Source organism: Hermetia illucens, chromosome 1 (assembly GCF_905115235.1).
Source record: "Hermetia illucens chromosome 1, iHerIll2.2.curated.20191125, whole genome shotgun sequence".
Lineage (NCBI taxonomy): Eukaryota > Metazoa > Arthropoda > Insecta > Diptera > Stratiomyidae > Hermetia > Hermetia illucens.
Window position 1 is genome coordinate 141,844,185 of NC_051849.1, and position 23,406 is coordinate 141,867,590.

The window sequence follows — 23,406 nt, forward strand, 5'->3', positions numbered from 1 at the left end:
TAACCAGTGCCACTATATCATCCGCATATCCGACCAGATGCAATTTCTCAGGCATCTCGAGTCATAGAAGACTACCGTATAAGGCTTTCCAAAGATCTGGAACAAGGATAGATCCCCGAGTCGACCCCAAAGTCACCTACATTCTGCGCTGTCCTTCCCCGGTCTGGTAGAGCATGGCATGGTTCTTTAAATAGTACCTCAACAGCTGGAATAGGTTACCTGGAGTAGGGAAACAAGTTTTCTCAAGCATGTGACGCCACCTCACAGAATTGAAGGCGTCACAAGGAGCAGCTACTCATGCAGCTTCCCCACTGTGTCCAACATACTGAGTGGAAGATAGGCTGACGGCGCCTTAGGGTCGTCTTTGCATTCGGCTTGTATTTACATACGAGCTTCAACACTTGGTATATCATCCGGTCCTAGTGCTTTCTTGTCCTTGATGGAAAGAATCGTCTCCTCTAGTTCCTGTGCCGTGAAGAGTGGGCATTCGTCGGTTCTCTCCTTCATCGTTCGGATGGGGTCGACAGAGAAAAGAGCCTACACGATTCCTTCCACCTTCGCTTCCATACAAAAGGGTGATTGATGAGTTTTTTGGTAACCAGCTTATACTCGAGGCCCCATGCCCCATGCCAAAAGCGGCGGATTTCCTTTTTTTCCCACTACTACTAGCGATTCAATTACAGTTCTTCTATCTATGCCTGGGTCTCGCCGCTGATTTATTTTTTGCAATGTCGATTTTCCCGATGTTCCAGCCGGTAGGTGTCTACCGGACGGCTGAACATTGAGAAGGGCCGTTTGTCATTTCGAAGGAACTATACTGATGATCACTGACCATGAAACTTCCATCGTTGGACCACTGAAACTAAGGGGTCCGTAGCAGAAGGTACGTTGGGGATGGTGCCCTCGTAACAATGTCATCAGAATGTCGGAGGTGTTATCAGTATTTAGGACAATACGCCCTGCTGGTGACTATCTCCAAACTCTTTGTGCTTCGAGAATCTGCTTGAGGCGTACCCCATTCGAGGGCTCTGGCGTCAAAGTCTTCTCCGACTAAAAATCTCCCTTCCGTATTTCTAATCTCGCCCTCCAAGATGGTGAACCTATTCCGAAAACTTGCATAGATTTGTTCGATGTCAGTTTCGCATAACGAACCCAAACAAAGCCGTCTGCTCGATCATTGGCCTGCACTCGCAAGTTAACTGCACCATCAGCCCCATCAGGTTGTGAACAGTTGCACTCCTATGCATGCTAGTTTACTGAATGTGGATCATGGTGCTTGACTTTTCGCTTTCTGTAGTTCTTCTTTGAAGACCTGGCAACGCCCTGAACCGGGAACATTAGCTACATCTCCTTACTGCGGTCCTTGCAAAAGGCACATCTTTTTGTTTTCGCTTTGTGCCCTGATTCATCACTATTGGAGAAACACCAAGTGCTTCGCTCCTGCCATTCGCAAGCCTCTGCTGTATATCTATATACCCAAAACTGGTTGGAACTGCCCTCCGGTTTATTTGGCAAATTATCCACCGGATCTGTATTTTCCCGCAATGGAGGAGTTGGCTCGCTGCCTTCCCAGGGACAGTGACAATAGCCAATTTTGTCTTCTTGAGTTGACAGACGTAACTCTAGCCTTCAGGCTACTAACATCTGGGTAATCCCTTTTTATCCGTATTAGTGAGACAACTCAGATCCCTTATTGGAAGGGGGCGCATGGGTTCTAAACTGGAAACCACTGCTTCCGTGCCTACAATGCTCTGTCATCTGCTGATGTCATCTGAGATATCAAATGAAAGGGCTCGATTAGTACTTTTCAAACTGATCTTATTTCTGATATTGGGTGAAACCTAGAGGAGTGAGGGCTCAAAATATGTGCGTTGAGTAATGGTTGAGTTTAGCAAACGTTGTTGTTATCGGTTGTGAGATTAAAATCGCTTCGATTTCTACCATGATCATTTCCACTTTTTCATTGGTCATTGTTTGCGAGCGGATTTCCGGCCTCGTATTTGTAACACGAACATCTTGTCGGTCCTAGTTACGACTTTATCCACGCCGTCGTAGAGCATTTTCAGCGTGCAATATTCGAGTCCACGATTCGCTTTGGTGGCTGTTGCCGGTGGAATTCTTCGACCAAACCGTTCGCCTGCGGATGGTAAGAAGTCATATGTTAATAATCCGTACCTGTCAAGCGGTTAGGTGCTTGAAATAGACTTAGCCCGAATTGCAGCCCTGATCAGCGGGTGCAATGGGCTCCCAAAGCGGCAAATCCAACCAAATCCAAAATCCTTAAAAAAGGCGAGTACCCGTTCAGTCTTCCTGGTCAGCCATAGGAAAGGTTCCACCCACGGCAAGTAGTGGTTCTGGTATTTAAGACAATGGCGGTTTGCCTCGAAGTAAGGTAACAAGGATTATGTCTACGTGAACATGTTCGAAACGAGCTGACGGTGACGTGAAGTGGCCCGGCGCTAATCGTACGTGTCGGCTTACCTTCGATTACTGGCACTGTCGAAACACTTGGGCCCATGCCCTACAATCGACGTTGATGTTGATCCAGCAGAACCACTCCGCAGTCTTCTTACCAGTGCAGTGTACTCTCCGATGTGACAGTCCGTGCACGTACGTGATGAAGCTTTTCTGCATTCTGGCGAGATTAATTGCCAACCTCTTTCGGGGAAAGTGTCACAATAAACTTCGATGGTTGCGCCCAGAATTTTCTTGAGTTCCAATCGAGGGCCAGATCATGCAGAAGGTGCTGCACTTCAGTGTCGATGCGTTGTGTCTATTTGGACCCTGACAGTTTCGGCTCGTGAAAGTGGGTCGGTGACGGTGTTGAACTTATATATATATAATACATATATAATACAGTTGCCAAGCTTGGCGAGGCTTGTGGTGGGTAAAAATTATAAAATCACGCGGTCCGAGCGTGTGTTTGAAATTCTTAATAGCGCTATAAATTGTCAAAAGCTTAGGGTCGAAGGCTAGTGGTTCCTAAAAGCTACCATGTTTTTGCTCCAAGCACGTGAGGTCTAGACGCGTGATGGCACATGGGTGTGCAAGCAATACAGCACTCAAAAGGCTCCTCTCCGCTTTCTCAAAAGCTCCACAAGCAGCTAGTGTCCAAATTGCGAACGCCTTTTCTTTGATTTTGCCTTGTCACAAGTTGTTAGCGGATCTTGGGTCCTTGTCGCGTGGGGTATGCATTTTCTGTAGATGTTTTCCGGTTTGGGTTCCGGGAAGTTTTGTATGACAGCTGCCTTCTCGGCTGATGGGCCATGACGGCGGCAGAGCCTCGGCGCGAGGCGATATAGCTGAAGGAGTGCACTTTGTCCTGGTTGAGCTCGCACTTTGAAGGATCCACGACGATGCCATACTTCTGAAAGCGCTCGAAGACTATCTTGAAGTGTTCGGTACAATCAGGATATCGTCTATATACGGGTTGGCGAAACCAAAATTACTTAGCATTTCGCCGATAAACATGGTATTTTGTATTATGGCAAAACTTAGCGGTGGCCGTAATTTTCAGATACTGTCCTAGTAGTTGGTACTGCGAGCCATCAGAGATTGCCTTGACACATGGAGTTGTGTGCTTCACTACCTGAACCCTTGAACGGGGGATCAGCTGCTCTTTTTGTAGATCGTCAAATCACGTCGAACAAACTCAAAATATCCTACATACAAATGCTCAAATAAAGTTAATAATAGTATATTCTTATATTTTGAAAATTTATTCGGTCGCGTTTTCCGAAAACATACAAGGTTTATGGCATCTCTTGGGGAAGCTTAACATTACTAGTTCAAATTTTTGATCACATTGTCATTCAGCAAAACGTTATATTGCTAAATATTACTTTGGTTCGGTTTATGTTAAGAAGTGCTGAAATAAGAAAATAAGCACGGAGGTACTATTGAACTTCATAAGATACTAAACTTGTTACTTTTGGTAACAAAAGGGCAATATTGAGTTTGACATGTTGAATTCATGTACAATACGGGCAGTTAGCTATGTACAAATAGAACCGTGTGCATCAAAATATTTTAACATATGAAATACACAAATCTTTCATACCCGAAGGACAGACCCTCCTGTTTAATTATTGCTGTCAATCTTTTCTCAACAGATTGGCTAGTGTAATACTTACTTTTCGAAAATTGTAGGAACTTGTCAGTGGCGTGAGAAACGAAGGAGATTTTAAATGTCTTCATAAGCGTCAAACTTTACACCGACATGCCATCACTGTTCAAACTGATCGGTGTTCGCAAAACTCAACGAAATTCCCCTCTTCGTTGAACTTTTCAAGTACCTCGAGTGTCAACATTGTACGGTCCCTGATCTGCGCTCTGTACTTGCTTCGGTTAGAACGCGCTGTCGAGCGAATTCACCCACACAACTGCTAGTGCTAGGCCAGCTGATCTCGGTGGAGAGCCCCCCCCAAAGAAGAAGTCATTACTGCCTGCATTTGTTAACACCTCTGAGTTATTTTATTTTGGGATCGCGTGCGCTGGGCCGAGCGGTGTGTGCACGTTCTGAACAAAGGGGCCTGGGTGCATAGACGTCTGAGCTACGGAAAAAGATGAATGGGTACTAGCTGCGTGTGCTCTTAAAGTTTCCAAGATAGTACTCGCAAGCCAGTCTGGTTTACTCAGCTTGGTACGTTTAGTGTGGTAGTGGCGTGTGACTACACAGCGTAGAGACAACCTAGGTCCACATATAGCTGCACACGGAATTGATGTATTGAGTTGCAAAATACGCGGCGAAGATCACTCGGAGGCTTTTTCAAGCCATGTTTTATGGGAACAGCGTTATGATCCGAAGATACTATGGTGGAAATGCTCATTTGCTTCGCCTTCATGTGGGAATAAACAAAACCAAAAAGCGCCGCTCTAAAACTCATTGACTGGAACTCGAAGTACGAAGATCACTGATCGATGGTCGGGGTATGGATTTCGTTTCAGGTGCTATGGTTGTGTTGTAAAAAGATTCAGAATGAATTCGATGAACAGTTTTGAGCTGACAGCCTTTAGCAGCAGAGGATCGTCGCGGCGTTTTGTGTAACGTGGAGAGGCTGTAAAGTGGATAAACATTTTAGGTACGAATGTCGGAAGAGAGCCAGAACTAATACCAGGGACAGTGCGCGATTTATCTAATTTTACTTTAAATTGCGGCAGAGGTAGTTCTTTCGGGAAAGATACTTCTCCCGGCGAGTATTTACAGTGCGTTGGACTGCTTCTTCGGTTGTTGAAACCCGCGATTGCTACCGTGATTACTCGTACTATACCGTGTTCCGAATTCGTCAACCCGAAGCGGAAATTCCTAAGAGACATCTTATTGATGGGCTTCAATTCCTCCCTTCTAATTGGCAATAGTGCTTCACCTGACCGCATTGTTATCTGAACACATGTTTAGGAGCAGTAATTAAAACCCGGTGGCCTTATCACCAAACGTATGAGGAAATCGATCAATAGCGAAGGTGTTTCCGCGAGTTGTTCAGTGTCTGCTGTTTTGGGGATTGGAATGCCAGTCATAGCGGTGTCTGGGGGTTATTCGAGTTAAGCTCTTTATCGCAATGAACTACTTCAGACGCTGCACCCGCTAATCCTCCCTGTTTTATCTTGAATTATATTCAGAACGACTTACGTACCAGAAAGTTCATATCGATCGTGTGAGTGTGTTGTATGCCAAAGGCCTTGTTGCGCCAGTCCCGTATGTGTGGCACGCGATTTACTTATGCAAACGTGAATACACAGAAATATTAAATGCGGCGATGACGACGATCCACCATCGGCACGCAAAGCTCACGTTATAAATGATATGCAAACATCCAGCCGAGCAGAGTGTTTCGAAAATAAATTCTGGACATATAGCTCTGGCTCCAAAATCCTAATGGAGGTCATGGGAAGTGCGCTGTTTCCGCAGTTTTCCTGAAATACCGTTGACGTTTGCTAGCAGAACTGGTATGCCCACAGAAACTGTTATTGTTACATAAAGGCTTCTAAGGAGTCCAATCCAGCCCATATGTATGTATAACCAGAACCTCACAAAGTTTGTTATTGGAGAGATAAGAAAGGGCTGACTACCCCACATCTGGTCCCTCCACTCGCCAGGGAAAACTGGGTGACTCAAGAGCCGTATTATCGGGAAAATTAGAAATTTCGTAAAGGTTATCGCCACATTGTGTTTGTGGTGTTGGTGATAGCTTTGCTGTATTGTTTTGCAAACGCGCCTTATCAGCGCGTTCAATATATCACTTGAGTGTATATTTGTTGCGTTATCTCATTAGCAGCCAAGGGTATGGTGTTAATAGAAACACTTCGTTGCTAAATTTTTTCGTCAAGAATTTTTTTTTCTAGTGCTCAATTGCGAAAATTTTTGTGAAAATCTCCCATCTCTTGTGTGTTTTCGCAATCAGTTTGAAAATTCGTTCTTAGTGAGAGTGAAAACCGGAAAATAGTATACGAAGTAATTCAAATTGAAAGCGTGTCCAGTTGGAATCTGCGTAGGAATTCCGGGAAGTATCAGATTTGTGACGACGCACACCGCATCGACCAAGTCGTCTATTGGGATTACATTCAAGTGTCCACTTTTCCTGTTCGTTACGGAGTGAAATGTAAGTGAAACTTATTTTAAGCATTTCTATTTTCTCAATATATAAATGTAGATTACACCACAAGCAGCTGCTAATTACGACCCGTATGTCAAGTGAATTGTGTGGATTTTCGCTACACCAAAAGCCAAACATTCGCTTCCCCCCTTGCGTCCCCTGCTTTTTCGCGCCGTTGTACCTGAGAAATTTGCAACGACTCGGCGCAAAGTATCGCGAACTGTTGACATTTTCAGTTGGCGAGATTCGAAGCCAGAAATTTCTCAATTTTCAAACGGAACACGTCCACCAGCATTCACAAGCAATCAACAGATTTGGGAATGACTGAAAATGGTACGGAAGACGACAACATCCACTGTGGCGTGAAATACTCAAAAAAGCCGCAAATTTTTTTTCTTTTGTGCATCCATTCAACTTGATTCGCGGCAAATAAGCGTCTCCCACCAGCATAAACAAACATATACATATGCACCCACGCGATTTGATGGCATTTTGGTAACTTTGTGATTACAATTTGTTACTAATTCAGCGTGACGTCTAAGCGGAGCCAATCTCCTTCTTTGACGTCAGTGATCTGCCAGTTCTCACTCGGGAAGAAAAAAATTATGAATGAAGTGGAAAGTTCCGAGCTATTTATTTACATGTGTAATCACATTTGAGAGAAGCCAGTTAACGTACGCCGCCTAGAAAACGGGTTCAGCATATGCAAAGCAGATAATATTTTGGTGACACTTTGCGAATCGACCGGCGCAAATACTGGGCCAAACAAGTTTGCAGAGCCATAAAACTAAAATCAAGGCAAACTAATAGAACCGCAAAATATGGAATCTATTTTTATAAAGTTTATGTCCTACTTGAGATAGGTTTTTGTGACGTATTTACTTTAGATATACGTCAAAAGAATTACCGGCTCAGGACATCGTGAATGATCATGTTTCATGTGCTGCAGCTGAGCTGTGACAGGTTCCAGTAAAGTTCCTTGGCTTTGACCAGAATTTTTTGAAGGGTACATTCGGCTCGGGTTTGAAGGTACAAAGAGCATAGTGAGTAGCATTTGTCAGAAGTTCACCAACGATGGGTGCACAGTTGAAACTCATATTATTAATTGTTGAATGTGCGTCACGTGAAAGGCCGTTCATTTCTATCCCGGGAGTTAAGCCATCGATGAAACAACGCGAGCATAATTTCAATAATTTCACGTGAAAAGATAAGAAATGATTTCACACAGAAGATTGCCAGCCAATACCAACGTGAAATCAAACTAAAAGTACAATCCGTTATGACTTACGTAAACCCGGAGTCATCAATCGCAGCGAGCGATTCTTCTGTCGAGATACTTGCCTTTGGAAGGACAATGTTCAAATGAAGCTTCATGAAAAGACACGCCTCTATTGCGATTTTCTGGTCGACAAGCGCTGACCAATTGGCAATTTAGAAGAATATGAACTGTGAAGCAAAGAAAAGGATCGCTGTTACGTGAGTCAAGAGCTTTACCATTGTTGATTATCGTAGTCAACTACAAACTTTTTCAGGCTAAAGAATGTTACCCAATTATGCTGTGATTTCAGACGAGCAACCGGGTTTGGATCACGGAATGAAGTCGGAGAGCGAATAGTCGAATTCACAGACATTCATGACTTTGTACTTGTCAATAAATCGTTTATCATTGGCTTTGTCTTCCTATATATAGCAAACAGCAAATCGACTACATCCTCACAAGACGCCTGCATTTTATTATCGGCGCTGATTACAAAGCTGTTCCCTATGAAACTATCGCAAATCAACATCGGCCGATGACTGCTGCCTTGCGAATCAAGCCAACGGTAAAACAGCGAGAGGATCCCACTAGCTTGAAATGGCGATGCCCGAATGAAGGTCAGCGAGGAAACACGCTTCTACCACAAGCTTCTCGACTATGAAACACTGGCTCGTCACCAAATTTACAAGAATACCAATCAGGAAACAAATTGGACATTCGTGTCAAAAGCCGGCAACAACGCACGCAGGATATTGAGCACTTATGTTGCATTAATAACAAGAATAGTAGGTAGCGAGAACATTTCGAACAGATTTCAACTGAAGAATTTGTTCATCCTCCACTTCCACAAGCATTCCGACATTTGGAGCAATTCCACGCGTAAGCGCGACTGGAGTCGAGAAAGCAATAAAACGAATGAAATCAGGTAAAGCGAGATGCATCGCCCTCTTTACATTGCATTCTGGATCTAGAGAAAACGTTTGACCATGTCAATTCATTTGGTATGCTTTACGGCAACGCACAGAGGAACTGGTGCCTTGGGTTAAATTGCTCCACCACCATCCGAAAAGTAAAGTTCGAAGGGTGGCGGGTATATCCAAACTGATTCGTGTCTCTATCGACGTTCATCTCACCAATCCTCTTTGTTGTTGTTATGCACACTGTCACAAGAAACATCCAACGTCCAGGACCCTAAAAATTGATCTATACAGCTGATACCCTCCTAGCATCTCATCGCATCCATAAGAATAATTGGATCAGGACCTAGAAGTGTGTTAGCGTACTTGATTCAAGATCGTAACGGTACACTACAGTACACTGTAGGAGGCAATGTAGTCAGCATTACGCTCGCCCGAGATTATTACCCTGATTTGACTCTGGTACTCATTCACAGCTGAGTGAACTGGTGTACGACATCCAGTCACGATAACAAATCCTTCTGCCACCAATGAGATTTGAACCGCGACCTTCCGCTACGACAACCAACGCTCTAACCACTTGAGCCATCCGCACACTGCACTGCACTAATAGCAGCGATTAATTTGTTTGAAAATCAAGTGATTACCTCATACAACACGGTGTCAGACTGAAGCTAACTAAAACAGGCTTTTGACGAACGATTCTAATGGGAAAGGCATTATCACTGTCATTAGCGTTGATATGCTCAGAACTGAGGGATTTAGATATTTCGGCTAAATGCCATTATTAACGCAACTTGGATGAAGTAGTGTTCCAAAAAAGGCGTTATTTGTGATCAACTTATCAACGAATGTCTCAAACCCAAAATTTACCGCAAGACGGACGACAGTCTTGTCGTCCTCTATGGTTTTGAGTGTTGAGCGACTATGAAAGACAATGAAAAGCGCCTCGCCGTAACAGAAACGAAGATGTTACATTGGGGTAGTGTCGTACAATGGCAATGTCACATACGTATTGAGAATATCGGCGATCAATATGAAGTTGCATCGATCGTGTAAAAATTACGAGCGAATCGTTTTCAAGTCATTCATTCTATCGGAAATTCACTTGTTAATATTTGTCTGCACATCGAAGCCGATGAGGAACGACCAAAAGGTCGGTCCAACCAACGATCGCTCGTTATGCTGGATGGTGATTCCAGAGTCTCTCTCTGATCAATACAAATAAATGGGATTGTAATTCGAATCTCACCATATCTCTATTTGCGAATGCGGACTTGGGCTTCGATAACTTTTTGGGTCCCGCATCACAGATCCTCCATATAAAAGGGATTTCCCTAATTACTTCTTCAGGCTATTTCCTGCATAAGATCCTGAGTTTTATCTGATCCTCTGGTTTCAATGGTATCCACTCACATTTTCTAGTGATTTTATCAAAATACACGTATTCAGGCTACCGTATTGTAGTGAGAAAGTCGAAGAGAGGTTTCTGCATCTTCGTTGGATTTTTTGGTTTAAACTGACTCGATTCAAAGTCGCACTTGACTGCACGCGTTCCGTATTTTCGCTCAAGTCAACGAATTACACTTTAGATACGGAATTTAGTATATTTCTCCATTGAGGCTTCTGCAATATGCCCCAAGCTCATATACTTTGCTATTGATTCATCTGTTTTGAGCTTTAAATTTAGATTTTTAACTTTTTGTTCTATGGTACGAATTGCTGATCCGTGTACCGACCGTCTTCCATAATGATTTTTTTTAAGATTTGGGTCATATCTCCTTAGTGACATAACCTACATAAAAGGCCTTTCATCGTACTCCTCCATTAGCACATATGCTTAGGTATACTGACTGCTTTCTACTGGACGAAACTTTATCCAATTCAGTCTCGTGTTTTGGAATTACACCATCCACGATTAACCCATTCCACACGGCGAGCGCACTGACGCGTCATGGAGTCCATTTCGAGACACTGAACCAAAATGGCTGCCGTGTTGAATGGGTTAACTGCGGTAGAGCACTAGACCTCACTAAGACGACCATACTATGAATATGCTTACAGGATCTGTCAAATTTTCTCCCTGTAGCAAGGCTTTCACTCGATGTGAACGCGAGAAAAGCAGCCTTTAGTCATGCTTTTGACCACCACAGCCTATGTACTGACCTTGGAGTCATCATTTAAGTAAAGATTGATACAAACGACCGACGACCCCATTTCGGCCGAGATTGCTCGTACCCACGGATACGATAATAGTTTCCTTCTTTTTTAACAAAAATGTTTACCCCAGGTTCTAATTTATGCAGCTGCTCTGCCTTTCCAAATCGGTACAATCTGTTTTTCCTAGTTAGACCACTGCCGTAAAAAGGAGGGTAGTCGATTAAGCTAGAGCTGTTGAGTTTTCCGCGTGCGTCTCTACTCCAACTTTGCTTGGTTGCATCACCGTTATATGCGGCTCTTTACTTATTTCGCACTCCAAGTGTTGTGGTCATTGCAAGTTGTTCCTTTCTCGCATTTATGAGAAACACAAGGAAAACGTAAATAGAGCTGGGGGAGCAGCTTTTTCTTGTCGCTCTCAACAAATTTGGGAAGTACCTTTTCCTTCTCTTCATCTGTATTAACGTGAAGCATTATCTCCTTCCTGACTTCCTTTTTGTGGCTAGAGGGAGACCTCACATTTATGATTCCCAGACAGGAGCCACAACCGCATATTTATTTTCCAAAAATCGACCAATCCAATTAATGGTAGCGGGCAACATTCCCATATTCCTTGTTTTGTCAAACGGGATTGAAGTAACTCTTTCGGCTGCGTGGAATCCGCTTCGACGCAGGTTCTGGAGTACGAAACGCTTCGTATCTAAAGCATTGCCTATAATTCTCTGCTCCCTTTTGCCTATTTACGGAAAATCTGTTAATGCTTGGATCTCTTTTTTTTAGAAACATGATGGACTGAATTAAATAGACTTCGGAATGGTCCATACTGACTGATTACCCTACCAAACATAGGGATTTCCAAGATGGGTGGGTTGGGTCGAGGTCGGTACTTTAGGGACGAAGAATCTGTGAGTGGCCCTGCCCAGGAATCACTTCATTGCCGGACGAATGCAACTCATTACTCCATGCTGGAGGTTTGCAAGTGTCTCCCAATTATTATAGTATCTGCTGCTAATTGCAGTTCCTTTTCCTTGCAAGGGATTGACATAGGTACTAAGTCCCCTTTCTTCAACTGGTTAGGCATTGGATATCCCTCCTGTCCTGGGTTGTTTGTTAATTTTGTTCGAAATCAGGTCTTGCGTAGGTGTTTTTATAAGGTCAGTGTATTTTCATATGATTTTAGGCGTACCAAGACGAAGTGTCTTGAATGTTTCTGGAAAGCTAAAATCTTGTCTTTTGGTATTACTCCAAGCCCAAGTACTGTCGGGTAGTCGTTTTGGTGATTCACAATGATCTGATGTTTTTGGGGTTTTTGACTTCTTTCCATGGGGAGTAGCTCAAGGCGGTAGTGGGACCAAGGTTTCTTTAAAAAATGTAAGGCTCTGTTTTTTTTTATGTGCCACTTTCCATTGTTCATTGCGCCAAAAAAAGTAGTGGATTTAATGTCGCTTGCCAAAGAAAAACCATTACGGAGATAGTGGATGGGGTCCGATTACCAGAACTTGAAAGCGATGTTTACAATGATTTGAGGACACTGAGGCAAGTCTTTTTTGATCTCGGGGTATATTAGGCAACCTCTACACTTTGCTGGATAGTTGTTTTCGCAATTCATGATGGTGGGGATTATCACTAGCTTCTCCGCTTGCACCCCATTCCCCCGTCCGCCAATTAGCATTGTCCCGCTTTTCAGTCATCCGGTGTGTTATTAATCCCCCCCCCCCCCCCCTCAAGTGAGGTAAACTCATATGCAATGTCTAAACCATGCATCTAATTCACTATAAATCCCAGCATGGTGAGATTAGGGATTACCTCCCGTGAGGATACTTAATTCAGAATCAATTTAAAGTGGGAAATTCTATAAGTATTTTTTTTCCAATTAAGGATTTAGATGTGGAATGGAGAAACTAAGTAAACGGAATTCCAAAGCTACTGTTGCCGAAAAAAAGAAAAACTAGTGGTATTTTCCAACGAGGTAGGACGATTTAGTGACGGGATAATCTATGAGCTCTTTCAAAGAACATTGCAGTTTCTAATACACTTAACTGATTACCACGTAAACGTTACATTAGTAGATGAAAGGTGGAGTTTTACTAATATTCGGGTTTTCAATTGATCACTACAGTTTTGTACAGTACACAAGGGGAGTTGCAACAAGCATATCCATTCGATTTGTTGCTTTTGCACCTAGAATTCAGAACCTTCCTGATTTTGCCCCAATGAAGGTGCAACGGTGTGGGCGACATATCTTACATAATATAACTCTAGCGAAAAATCTGCCGGGCTCCTTGGATTTAACCTTCCCAGGTTATACAGAATTGGAGGTGTTTACCGTCCCCGTAAAAATGGTCCAAATGCTTAAGCTGATATCTAGGGAGCATTTTCAATTATAAGCTATACATATCGGCGGTAAGTAGACGCCGTTTTCCGTCTTATTTTATAATCTCAGTTAATTTGATATACAGGGAATTTATGTATGTAGTAGTAATCATGTGCTAGAGTCGAAAAATTGATTAGAAAAAAGGCGAAATTCACTACACTTTGAATCTACGTACGAAACATTCTCTCACTTTTATGAGCCTTCACATGCGCTTGGACAGAAGTGAATATACCCGGATTTATGAACTCTCAGTACTCGAAAGTTTCATTTCCAGTCAATGTTTACAATATTTATATTTAGGCATGAAGCGGACCTAAAAATAATTTATAAACAAACAAAAGCCGGAAACTTTTCCACGCTTTTGAGTCGTCGTCATATTCTGGGAATTCCATTGACGAATATTAAAACTCAGAATTCTGATGAATATTCAAGATCGAATTCGGTACAAATTCCATATATTCTCTGCTAAGGACCGATTTCACACAATTGACGGAATGGATGAGTATCTGATCATGTGGCTTCCAAAAATCTGCTATCGAGAAAGGTAAAAAATCATTGAATAAATTTAGAATTGAACAAACCGGTGTGTTAATGCAAAAGAACCAGATTCCAATGGGATATCTTCAGTAGATACTCATGGCACGTGGCTTTATCGGAGATCTTATTTGATTTCAATGACCAGCAAAAGTTCAGTCAAATGTTGCGAAAAAGGGCAACCGTTCAGATCGAGTAGGAAAGTCAAATCATTTCGTTTATGTTGGGAACCACTTCGGTTTAATTTTAAAAAGAAGCCTGAGTTTTTAACAGTTAATTTTATTCAGAACTATTAGACATTCGAATTATCTATAATTTTTTTTTCTTGCATTTTCATCATAATAATATGCAAAAAAGATGGAATCTTTTCGGAAATCTTCAAAGCTAAATAAATTTTGAATGAACCAATTAGTTGGGATGATAGGAAACAATCTTCGGGCAGAGCTATTTAATAAACTGAAAAAGTTCCTTGCCTAAGATGTAGATTGCGGAATGATACGTACCACCTTGTAGGACTCCAATTCCGATCATATGTCCAGCTAGGGCACTGTGGCCAATGAGAATGGCCAAAATACTTTTTTCAAATTTGTCTACTTCTCGACCGGGTACACTTCGCAGTATATTATTATGTGGCATCTAGGCTCTATCACTTCTCTTCAAGGAAAGCTTGTTCCCAGTTCCTGATAGCAGCATTAGCAATGCTACTACATTCCAATTGCTAGTTCCGCTCCTGGCAAGGAAGAAATTTAGCTCCTATGGCATCTGACATTTTATTCCTCCTTACGCCTTAGTGACCAACTGAATTGAATTTAGATATAAGATTAGATAGAATTAACGGCTCGTTAAGCATCCAAGTTGTAGTTCTTAGGATCGCATACACTTCAACTTAGAAGACCGCTGTAAATATATTGTTCCAAGGAAAAACCTCACTACCCGCTTTTATCCGAAAGGTAGACTCCTGCTCAAGAATCTTGTTCTGTCTTCGAGCCATGGGTGTAGGTGGATTTAGTATATCCCGTTTTGTTTGTTCTAGTATGCTCTGTGTTTGAGGATAGCTTTATATTTTATTATATTTTCTATCAAAAAGATGCATGGCGATCCTAAAATCAGGAGATATTTTAAAAATGGTATTCAGTTCACTCAATTTCCGTTCCAACGTTCTGTGCTACTTACATCCGTTGCTTCTCTCTTATCTAAAATGCTTCCCAAATATTTCACGTCTTCGGAGAGTAGAAAAGTTGTTCCTCGCATCCTTGGAAGTCAAAGACCATTCAGTTTCTTTTCAAAAGTAATACCATGGTGGTTTTATTTAAATTTACTGAAAGCCCCTTTCCACCAAATATCCATCAAATCAAGAGTGCGCTACACAGCGTTCCGAGGTCTCGATCAACACTAGCATACCCAGGCCAATCACATAAGCATGGGCGTGTATAGGCAGATTTCGCAGTTTTCATACCTGCGAGTCGATCAACAGACACCACTGAAGTGACGATAACTCGCCTTCTTTGGATCACCCTTTCGTTGTTTTTGTTGTCTGGTAGCAATCAAAAGCTGTTTCAGCACACAACAACCTCTGCTCATTCTCCCTGGCACCATTGCAAAGATTCTGAAAAGGCACACAGTCCAAGGCCCCTTGAAAGCTCTCGTACATGAGTTTCCACGCAGGTTGGTTGTTATTTATTGTGTACAACCTTCCTCTTGCGAATATAAGATTCTACTAGTTCAGCGGGAGTGATGTTAAGCTGGTTTGTCTAAAGTTCTTTGGATTTGAATAGTCGTCTTTCCCATCTGTCCTTGTATGAAGACCACCTTAACCATCAGCAAAGTGATGGGCATGTGGTCCAGAGCAAGACATGCTAGAACAATATTTGCTGGAGGCCGCTATATGTGCTCTATTCCCTACTTTAGCATAGCGGGATGAATGTTACCTTATGCCAGATATTTTCAAATCCTGAAGAGATAGTACAGCAGCTCTTAATTTTTCTCTAGTAACCACCGCTCTCCCTCGCTAACTGACAATTCTCTCTAAATTTTCTTCCACTTCTGTTAGCAGTTCCCTCGAATGGTGCAAATCCAAGATAGTCTGTATTGACTGAGCTCTGATGCTGATCAAAGTACTATCCGGTATTATAATTCATTTTGGGAGCTTCTGAAATTTACCAAGTTGTTGTTTCTTATCGATTTATAAGCACGATTAAGGATTCGTCTCCTGATTTCCTGATTTTTTGCAATTTTTGGTTCCATTAGGGAAGGATTATCGCGCTTATCTCGCGTAATAGGACAAGCATTTGTGAAGTACTCTAAACGCGTGCAATTGAGAGTTTCCATCATCCTTGGTCGTGTAGGGAGTCGCACTTTTTTTCAAGGAATTCGTAGAACTTTACCTAATCCATTTCCCTGCAATTCCTCTGTGTAATATAAATTATACGTCAGTGAGTCTTCCCCTAGCAACGCTTTAATCAAGTCTAACATCTTTCAAATGCAGATTGTTAGGCCAATTAGCTCACTTCTTCTAGACCCCTTGACGTTAGGGCATATCCCGGTTATGAGGCAAGATGAAGTGATGGATTCAAAAAGCTTTTCTCCTCTAAGATTGCATTTATTAGTTCTCTAACAAATATAACGATCGTGCGCATCACAATGCTTTAAGGGTTCAAAACCAGGAGAAGTTATCCAGTTTTTCTTAATTTTTTTTGTCAAAGCCCCGCTTCCCTTATTCTCTAAAAGTGAGCGAGGGGTAATATTTACCCTGTAGTGCATTCCCTAGTACGGCCCTCATACGGAGGTTCCTTTCTGGAGAAGTGAATGTGTTTTATATGACCCGAAGACCATCATTATTGTTTACTCTCCAAATAAAAATAGCAATCTATAGCTTCCTGCCATGATGGAATGTCAATCTTTTAAGCGAAAAGTGGTGTATAATATGCTGACTACCTCTGACCTCCTTCAGACTTTTGTGGTCCAGTTCGACTACCAATCTTGTCGCTTCTTTGTTAGTGTCTTTCTTTGCTCTGGGAGCCTTCCTACGTTCACATGAATAAATTTTCACATACCTTTATTGGGTCCGTTGCGTCCACAACATCAGTTTCCCTTTCTTCCGCTTTTCCAATTACGATCGATGGAGGGGGTCTTACACACATGATTTAGCCTATAGTCCCCAATTATTTGTACTTGAAATTTTTTTACCCAAGCCTTTTTTTCTGGTCGATTTAGACAGTAGTTCCGCGGATCGGCCAACAGTTAACCACGTGCAGGCTTTCCACTGAAGTGGTTTGTTATTCCATTTTCCGAGGCCTTGGTTGTCGTTGTAAATCCGATTCGTTCCGTATCTCAAGTTTGAGTTCCATAACCTGGCAGACTAGCCGGTGTACTATTAGGAGGAGGTACTAAGGAGGGTAGGGGTACTAGTGCATTACTCAGGGTTTTATTTTAGATATCTGTGTCAGCTTGACTAAAACACTGAGACACAAGTCATATTTCAACCAAACTTGCATCTAACCTAGAAGCAAAAAAGACAGTATTTTTGAAAAAAAAAGGAGACGTTCTCTGTGTTTCCTTCTTTATTCAGTTCTTGAGTTAACCTTGAAATAATAACAGCTTGATTTTTGTGACTAAAGTGAATATGTTTACGCGATGCGTGTTGGGCTTCCGTCATTATACGTAGTGGGACTACCAACTAAACCCGTGCCTTTCTTCATAGAACCAGCTTGGAATCGTTTGTCACATTATTGACGACTAACCCTTTTACACTTTCGCCTTCGGAAATAAGCAAGTTCCTTTCGCGAATGGGGGGAAAGTAGGGGAGAGCAATCGTTAGTTGAAGTCACCGCTTGCAATCCGGTCCTTGCATCCGCACTCAATCTTCACAACAAAAAGAGCCCTACTACAAGGGCGATATGGCTCTTCAACATCTTTCTCACAACGTTGTCTGGGGGAGTTCCCCTGTGTCTGCATAGAGTTGTTGACGAATTCCATTCCACTTTCCACAAGAGAAAAAGCTGTAATTTGCGTCGTCTACCACTCTATTGCAGAACACACAATATACAGTCAGAGGACCGTGCCTTACCTTTCTTAGTAAGGAGGGAAACGATGATCACTCCCCCGATAAACATCATTCCATTCAAGCTAAAATGGCTACACCGATCCATACGAAATATAGTGAGTGGCATAAATTGAAGTGAATTTTAAAGGGGGGCTCCCGATATATACAGAAGGCAAATGTAAAATCTTGTTTCACCGAATATAGCCAGGTGGGGTATCTAATGAAAGGCTCCGATTGATTACTTTCCGAACCTGATATTGGTTTTAATGTACATTGTAAAGTGCGCGAGTAAGAAGTCAAAATGTGCGCAAATAAAGTGAGGCAGGACTTATCTTCGGAAACTATCTAATCCAAAAATCTGAAAAAAAAATTAAGTTGGTGCGTTTAGTGCCATTTCGATATCTACTCAAATAAACCTACTAACTACCAACTTCTATTAATTGATTGAAAACCTCCCTTAAGTTCATCCTAGGAGTACTAAATTTTGCGGCAGCTTGGATGAGAGTATCGCTCATATGCGTATATGAGCCATAAGTGTGGAAGTTATAGCAGCTTAAATTTATCAATTTTGCTCGAATTTATGGCGTCTTAGGCCTTGGAAATAAGATGCTGACATCATAATTAATGGGAATAATTATCATTCCTGTGAAATATTGGGTTGGGGAAAAAGTAATGTCGTATTTGTGATTGAATTTTAACGCTTTATTGAACATAGTTAGAATTATCCGATTTAAGTCAAATATGCGCCGCTTTGTTGGCAAACTTGTTGTCATTTAGAAGGCAACTCCATTATCCCCCTCTTATAAAACCCCCCTCCTTATTTGCAAAAACTCAGCTAGTTTTCGCAAGTCTCTTTTGAGGCGAACTTAGTAGCACCAAGAGCGTTTTGCATGGGCCGGAAGAGATGATAATCACTTGGTGCCAGGTCCGGGCTATACGGTGGATGCGATAGGATAACCCATCCGAGCTCCCGTAGCTTCTGGCGGATCATCAAAGATGTGTGAGGCCGAGTGTTGTCCTGGTGGAACAGAACACCATTCCTATTGACCAATCCTGGCCGCTTCTGGTCAATCGCCTGCTTCAAATGGTTGAGTTGCTCATAGTAGAGGACCAAATTGAGGGTCTGGCCATAGTTGAGCAGCTCATAGTGGATGATTGCCTTCCAATCCCACCAAGCACCTAGCAAAACCTTCCTGGCCGCCAATCCGGGCTTGGCGATGGTTTGGGCGGCTCGCCGCGCTTCGACCACGATCCTTTTCGCTAGAGACTTTCGTACGTGATTCATCACCAGTCACCATCCGCTTCAAAATGGGTCGAATTCGTTCCGTTTCAGCAGTGCATCGCAGGCGTTGATTCGGTCCAAGAGATTTTTTCCGTCAATTCGTGTGGCACCCAAACATCCAGCTTTTTTTGGAATCCAATCTTCTGCAAATGGTTCCAAACGGTTTTATGGTCCTTACCCAGTTCTTGGCCAATCGAGCGAACGCTCACATGCCGGTCTACTTGGATGATTTCGACGATTTTATCGGTTTCTACGACGATTAGCTTACCGGTACGGGGTGTATCTTCGACATACACTACACCAGAACGAAATCGATCGAACCAAGGCTGTGCTGTGCAAATCGTTAGAGTACCGGACCCATAAACTTCACAAATTTGTTTGGCCGCCTTCATTGCATTTTTACCTCTCAGGTAGTAAAATTGTAAAATATGACGAATTTCTTCCTTGGGGGACTCCATCTTTAACGCGCTATAACTTGAGACTGAAACATACGATCATAAAACTGTCAAAAAGACACCTGTAGCCGAGATTGTCGTCTTCAAAACGCCGTATAGCATAACACGATGCGACAAGTACAACACAAGATACTTTTTCTCCAACCTAATATTAAAATTTCATTAATGAAAAATCTGCTTCTCCCTAGTCCTTTTTGAAGTTTTTGTGTGAAATAAAACCGTGCTAAAATCGATTCACCGTCTGTCTCTCACACCTGATTTACTCGGAAATGGTTGAACCGATTGTGACGAAATTTAGTGAGAATATGTCGTCTGTGTGTCCCTTTACATGCAGACAGTGGCGATATTTTGTATTCAGTTTGGAAGGGGGCTCCCCATACAAGCGGGTGTAATTTTTTTCCCCAGAATATAGTCATGTAGGGCCTCAAATGGAAGGGCTCGATTAATACTATCTGGAAATAATCTTATTTCTGATATTGGGTGAAAAATATTAGAGTGAGGGCTCAAAATGTGTGCTACAAAAAGTGAAACAGGTTTCGTTTTCAGAACCTATCCCACCGAAAAATCTGGAAAAAATCACAATGATGCATCTATATGAAATCTAAATCTCAAAATACATCGTTTCGATTTCTGTGCAATTATCCATGTTTTAGAAATTTTACAGAAAACCTCTCTTCATCCCAGAAGTACGTGTGGCATCGGCATAGGCGATAATATTGGACATAATTCTGAAAAGAACGCCATCCAAATTTTACTAACAAACTTATATAACAGAAAGTTGAACTTTCCCATTTCATGTAAATTTATGGCACTCTAAGACTTTTTAGGTTATTTATTTGTATATCGGTGTCAATTACTCGAGTTAGACATGTGCATCTATATATGGATATGTGCTGATAAAGCTAAAGCGAAAGGGTGTTGACCAATATAATAGATACGAGTATGTGTGTACGTTGTCGAGTACGCCTTTGTGCAAGGAGTAAAGTGGAAAAGCGTGAAGATGGCTTAGATCAATTTGAATGCCCTAATACATATATATGTATGCATCGTCATGCGGTAAGAAGCAATGTTTGTTTATATTTTTATTGTTTTATTTGTAAAAAATCTTTCTGATTGCAGATCATTCCTATGCTAAAAAACAATTTCGCTGATATCAAAATCAACTTTCAAAGACCGCTTTCAATTTACTATGTGTGAATTTTGATAATTTCTCTAATTATTTCTAATATTAAAAGTTCTCCGGATTTGATTGCTTTCGAAGCAAAATATCATAATAAGAATGTCGGGGTAAATTACTGAAAATATGTAGAATGAATAAAGCAGATACAGTTATGTGGATTATATTTTCGTATTTTCACGATAATTTTGACGAACGTCAACTGAAATTTATCAGATTTGATGTAGACAATAGAAAGTGATTACATTCCAAATAAACAAACTGCAAAGATAGATTATTTGAAAAATATCGTGACTATGCGACTGCTAGCACGGGGGTGTAGCTATCACAATCTTTCTTGCTGTTATCATAATCTTCCTGCCTAAATAAACAAGTTGAAGTTTGAAGGTTTGGTGTATCTCTTATACAAAAATGTAAGGGACTAGGATGGTTTCATTTTTATGTAGCTCATGGCTCGAAATGAACGAGCATATACATGTCCCAAATGCAATAAATTGTTGCGAAACAGACAACTTTGACCTATTATAACTTTGCTCATAATTGTGGCATTTCCACCAAACTTTGCAGCATCGCGCTCTTTCTGCATATTCGTAATTATTGGAAGAGCTTAAAGAAGGATAAGATACTGTGCTATTGTCAACTCTGCTTGAAATGATATTAGAATTAACAGTATTTTGAGGCCTAGATGGCCCATGTCATGATCCTTGAATTCAGTGTGCCATTTTTAGCAACCTTTTCCCTTCTCGCTCTTTTTACAATCAATGTTAAAACTGGAGGTGATCAGTTACACCAAGTGGTTCATCAACTTGTGCTCAAGGTATGGCAATAGCGAATCAATGCCTGACAATTGGTAACGAGGCATTATCTGTCTCATACATAAAAAGGAAGATATCACACAGTGCAGCAATTATAGAGGTATCACGTTGCTGAGTACTATCTATAAGTTATTTTCCTCTATCTTGCTAGGCCGGATAGCCCCATACTCCCAGAACATCACTGGCCCATACCAAAGAGGCTTCACTCCAGGCAAATCAGGAATAGATCAGATTTTCTCTCTGCGGCAAGCGATGGAAAAACTGTTAGAATATGGACAACAGTTGCACCATGTATTCATCGACTTTAAAGGCGCCTATGATAGCATACCCAGGGTAAAACTGTACACGGCCATGCGAGAATTTGGTATCCCGACGGAATTGAAAAGACTGACTAGGCTGACAGTGGCCAATATGCGAGGTCAGATAAAAGCGGCACGATCACTCTCAAGACCATTCGGCATCAACAATGGTCTACGATAAGGGGATGCCCTATTAATCGTCCTCTTTAACCTGGCCCTCGAGAAAGTGATCCGTGATGCTGATGTAAATGCAAGAGGTACGATCCTCTTTAAGTCCACCCAACTATTGGTCTATGCTGACGATATCGACATCATGGGAAGAACCACCCGAGGCGTACAAATTGGCTTTATCCAGATCGAGCAGGCGGCGAGGGGCGCGAGATCTTGGGCTGCACATCAATGAAGGAAGACAAAGTATATGGTGGCAACATCAGCACAAACAACCAACAACATCAAACCGCACTGGTCAAACAGAAAGAATAAGGATAGGAGAATACAACTCTGAGACCGTTGATAATTTCTCCTATCTAGGATCGAAAATCACAACCGATAATAGCTACGATGATGAAATCCGCGCACGGTTGTTGTCAGCCAACAGAGCCTATTTTAACGTACAAAGACTGTTCCGCTCGAAACGTCTCACCATAGCATCAAAGCTTTTACTGTACGAGGCAATGATCTTGCCAATCTTCATGTATTCCTCGGAGACTTGGGTTTTTAGCAAGAGAGAAGAATCCTCCGAAGGATTTTTGGCCCCCTACATGAGGATGGCCGATTTCGGTTGTGGACACAATCCGGCTCAATAGGCTACGGTGGGCGGGTCACTTAATCCTTATGGATGAGGATGATCCCACCCGGAAAGTCTATAAGGGCAATATCTATGATAGAAAAAGAAAACGAGGCAGACCCTGCCTAAGATGGAGCGATGGCGTAGATCAGGATGCCAGGGATATCGAATTGGTGGACTTCGGCGCAAAACCGGGAGGTCTGGAGTTCCTTATTAAGGCAGGCCAAGACCGGATACCGTTTTTTGCGCCGTTGATGATGTTGGTTGGTTCAGCAGGCATTTCCCAGTTTTTATGCTCCATCGTGGGTACCAATCAACGTTTCGCCCTGAGACCTATACTACCTTTTGACCAATAATAGGTAATATTCTTCCCCTTTCTTTCATTTTAATGCACCATATTTTTCCAATATCTCCCTCTATTTCTTATTTTCCACCCCAACATTTACTTACTTGAATCGTATAATATTTTCAAATTTATAGTTTCATTTTTATTTGCCCAAAGCCTACTTGTTACCTTTCCCTAAAAATCATAAAACTTTTTTATATTTTAGCAAATTGTCAATGTGTACATAATAACAATGCTAGGCCTACCGTTTGTTTCTGGGTGAGGCGACTGAAAATGTATCTTTGCATTAGGCATTAGCGGGAACGGGATCAGCTTATGGGTGGGCAGCTGTAATTGTGTAATGTGAAAAAACGACAAGCATATTGATCTG

General features: G+C 41.9%; 1 protein-coding gene across 4 annotated transcripts in view; it reads left to right on the forward strand.

Annotated features, from left to right (window-relative positions):
• Nucleotides 1-23,406, forward strand: part of LOC119646684 (dual 3',5'-cyclic-AMP and -GMP phosphodiesterase 11-like) — a 506,073-nt gene that overhangs the window by 118,021 nt on the left and 364,646 nt on the right. The window contains exons 1-2 of one of the 4 annotated variants that reach the window (XM_038047242.1): nucleotides 4,872-6,281; nucleotides 6,343-6,599. The exons of 1 other annotated variant lie outside the window; for it this stretch is intronic. The gene's annotated coding sequence lies outside the window, so the exon portion shown is untranslated. Of the gene's footprint in view, nucleotides 1-4,871; nucleotides 6,600-23,406 lie in introns of those variants that run through there. 2 more of the 4 variants (XM_038047241.1, XM_038047244.1) reach the window with 2 other exon arrangements.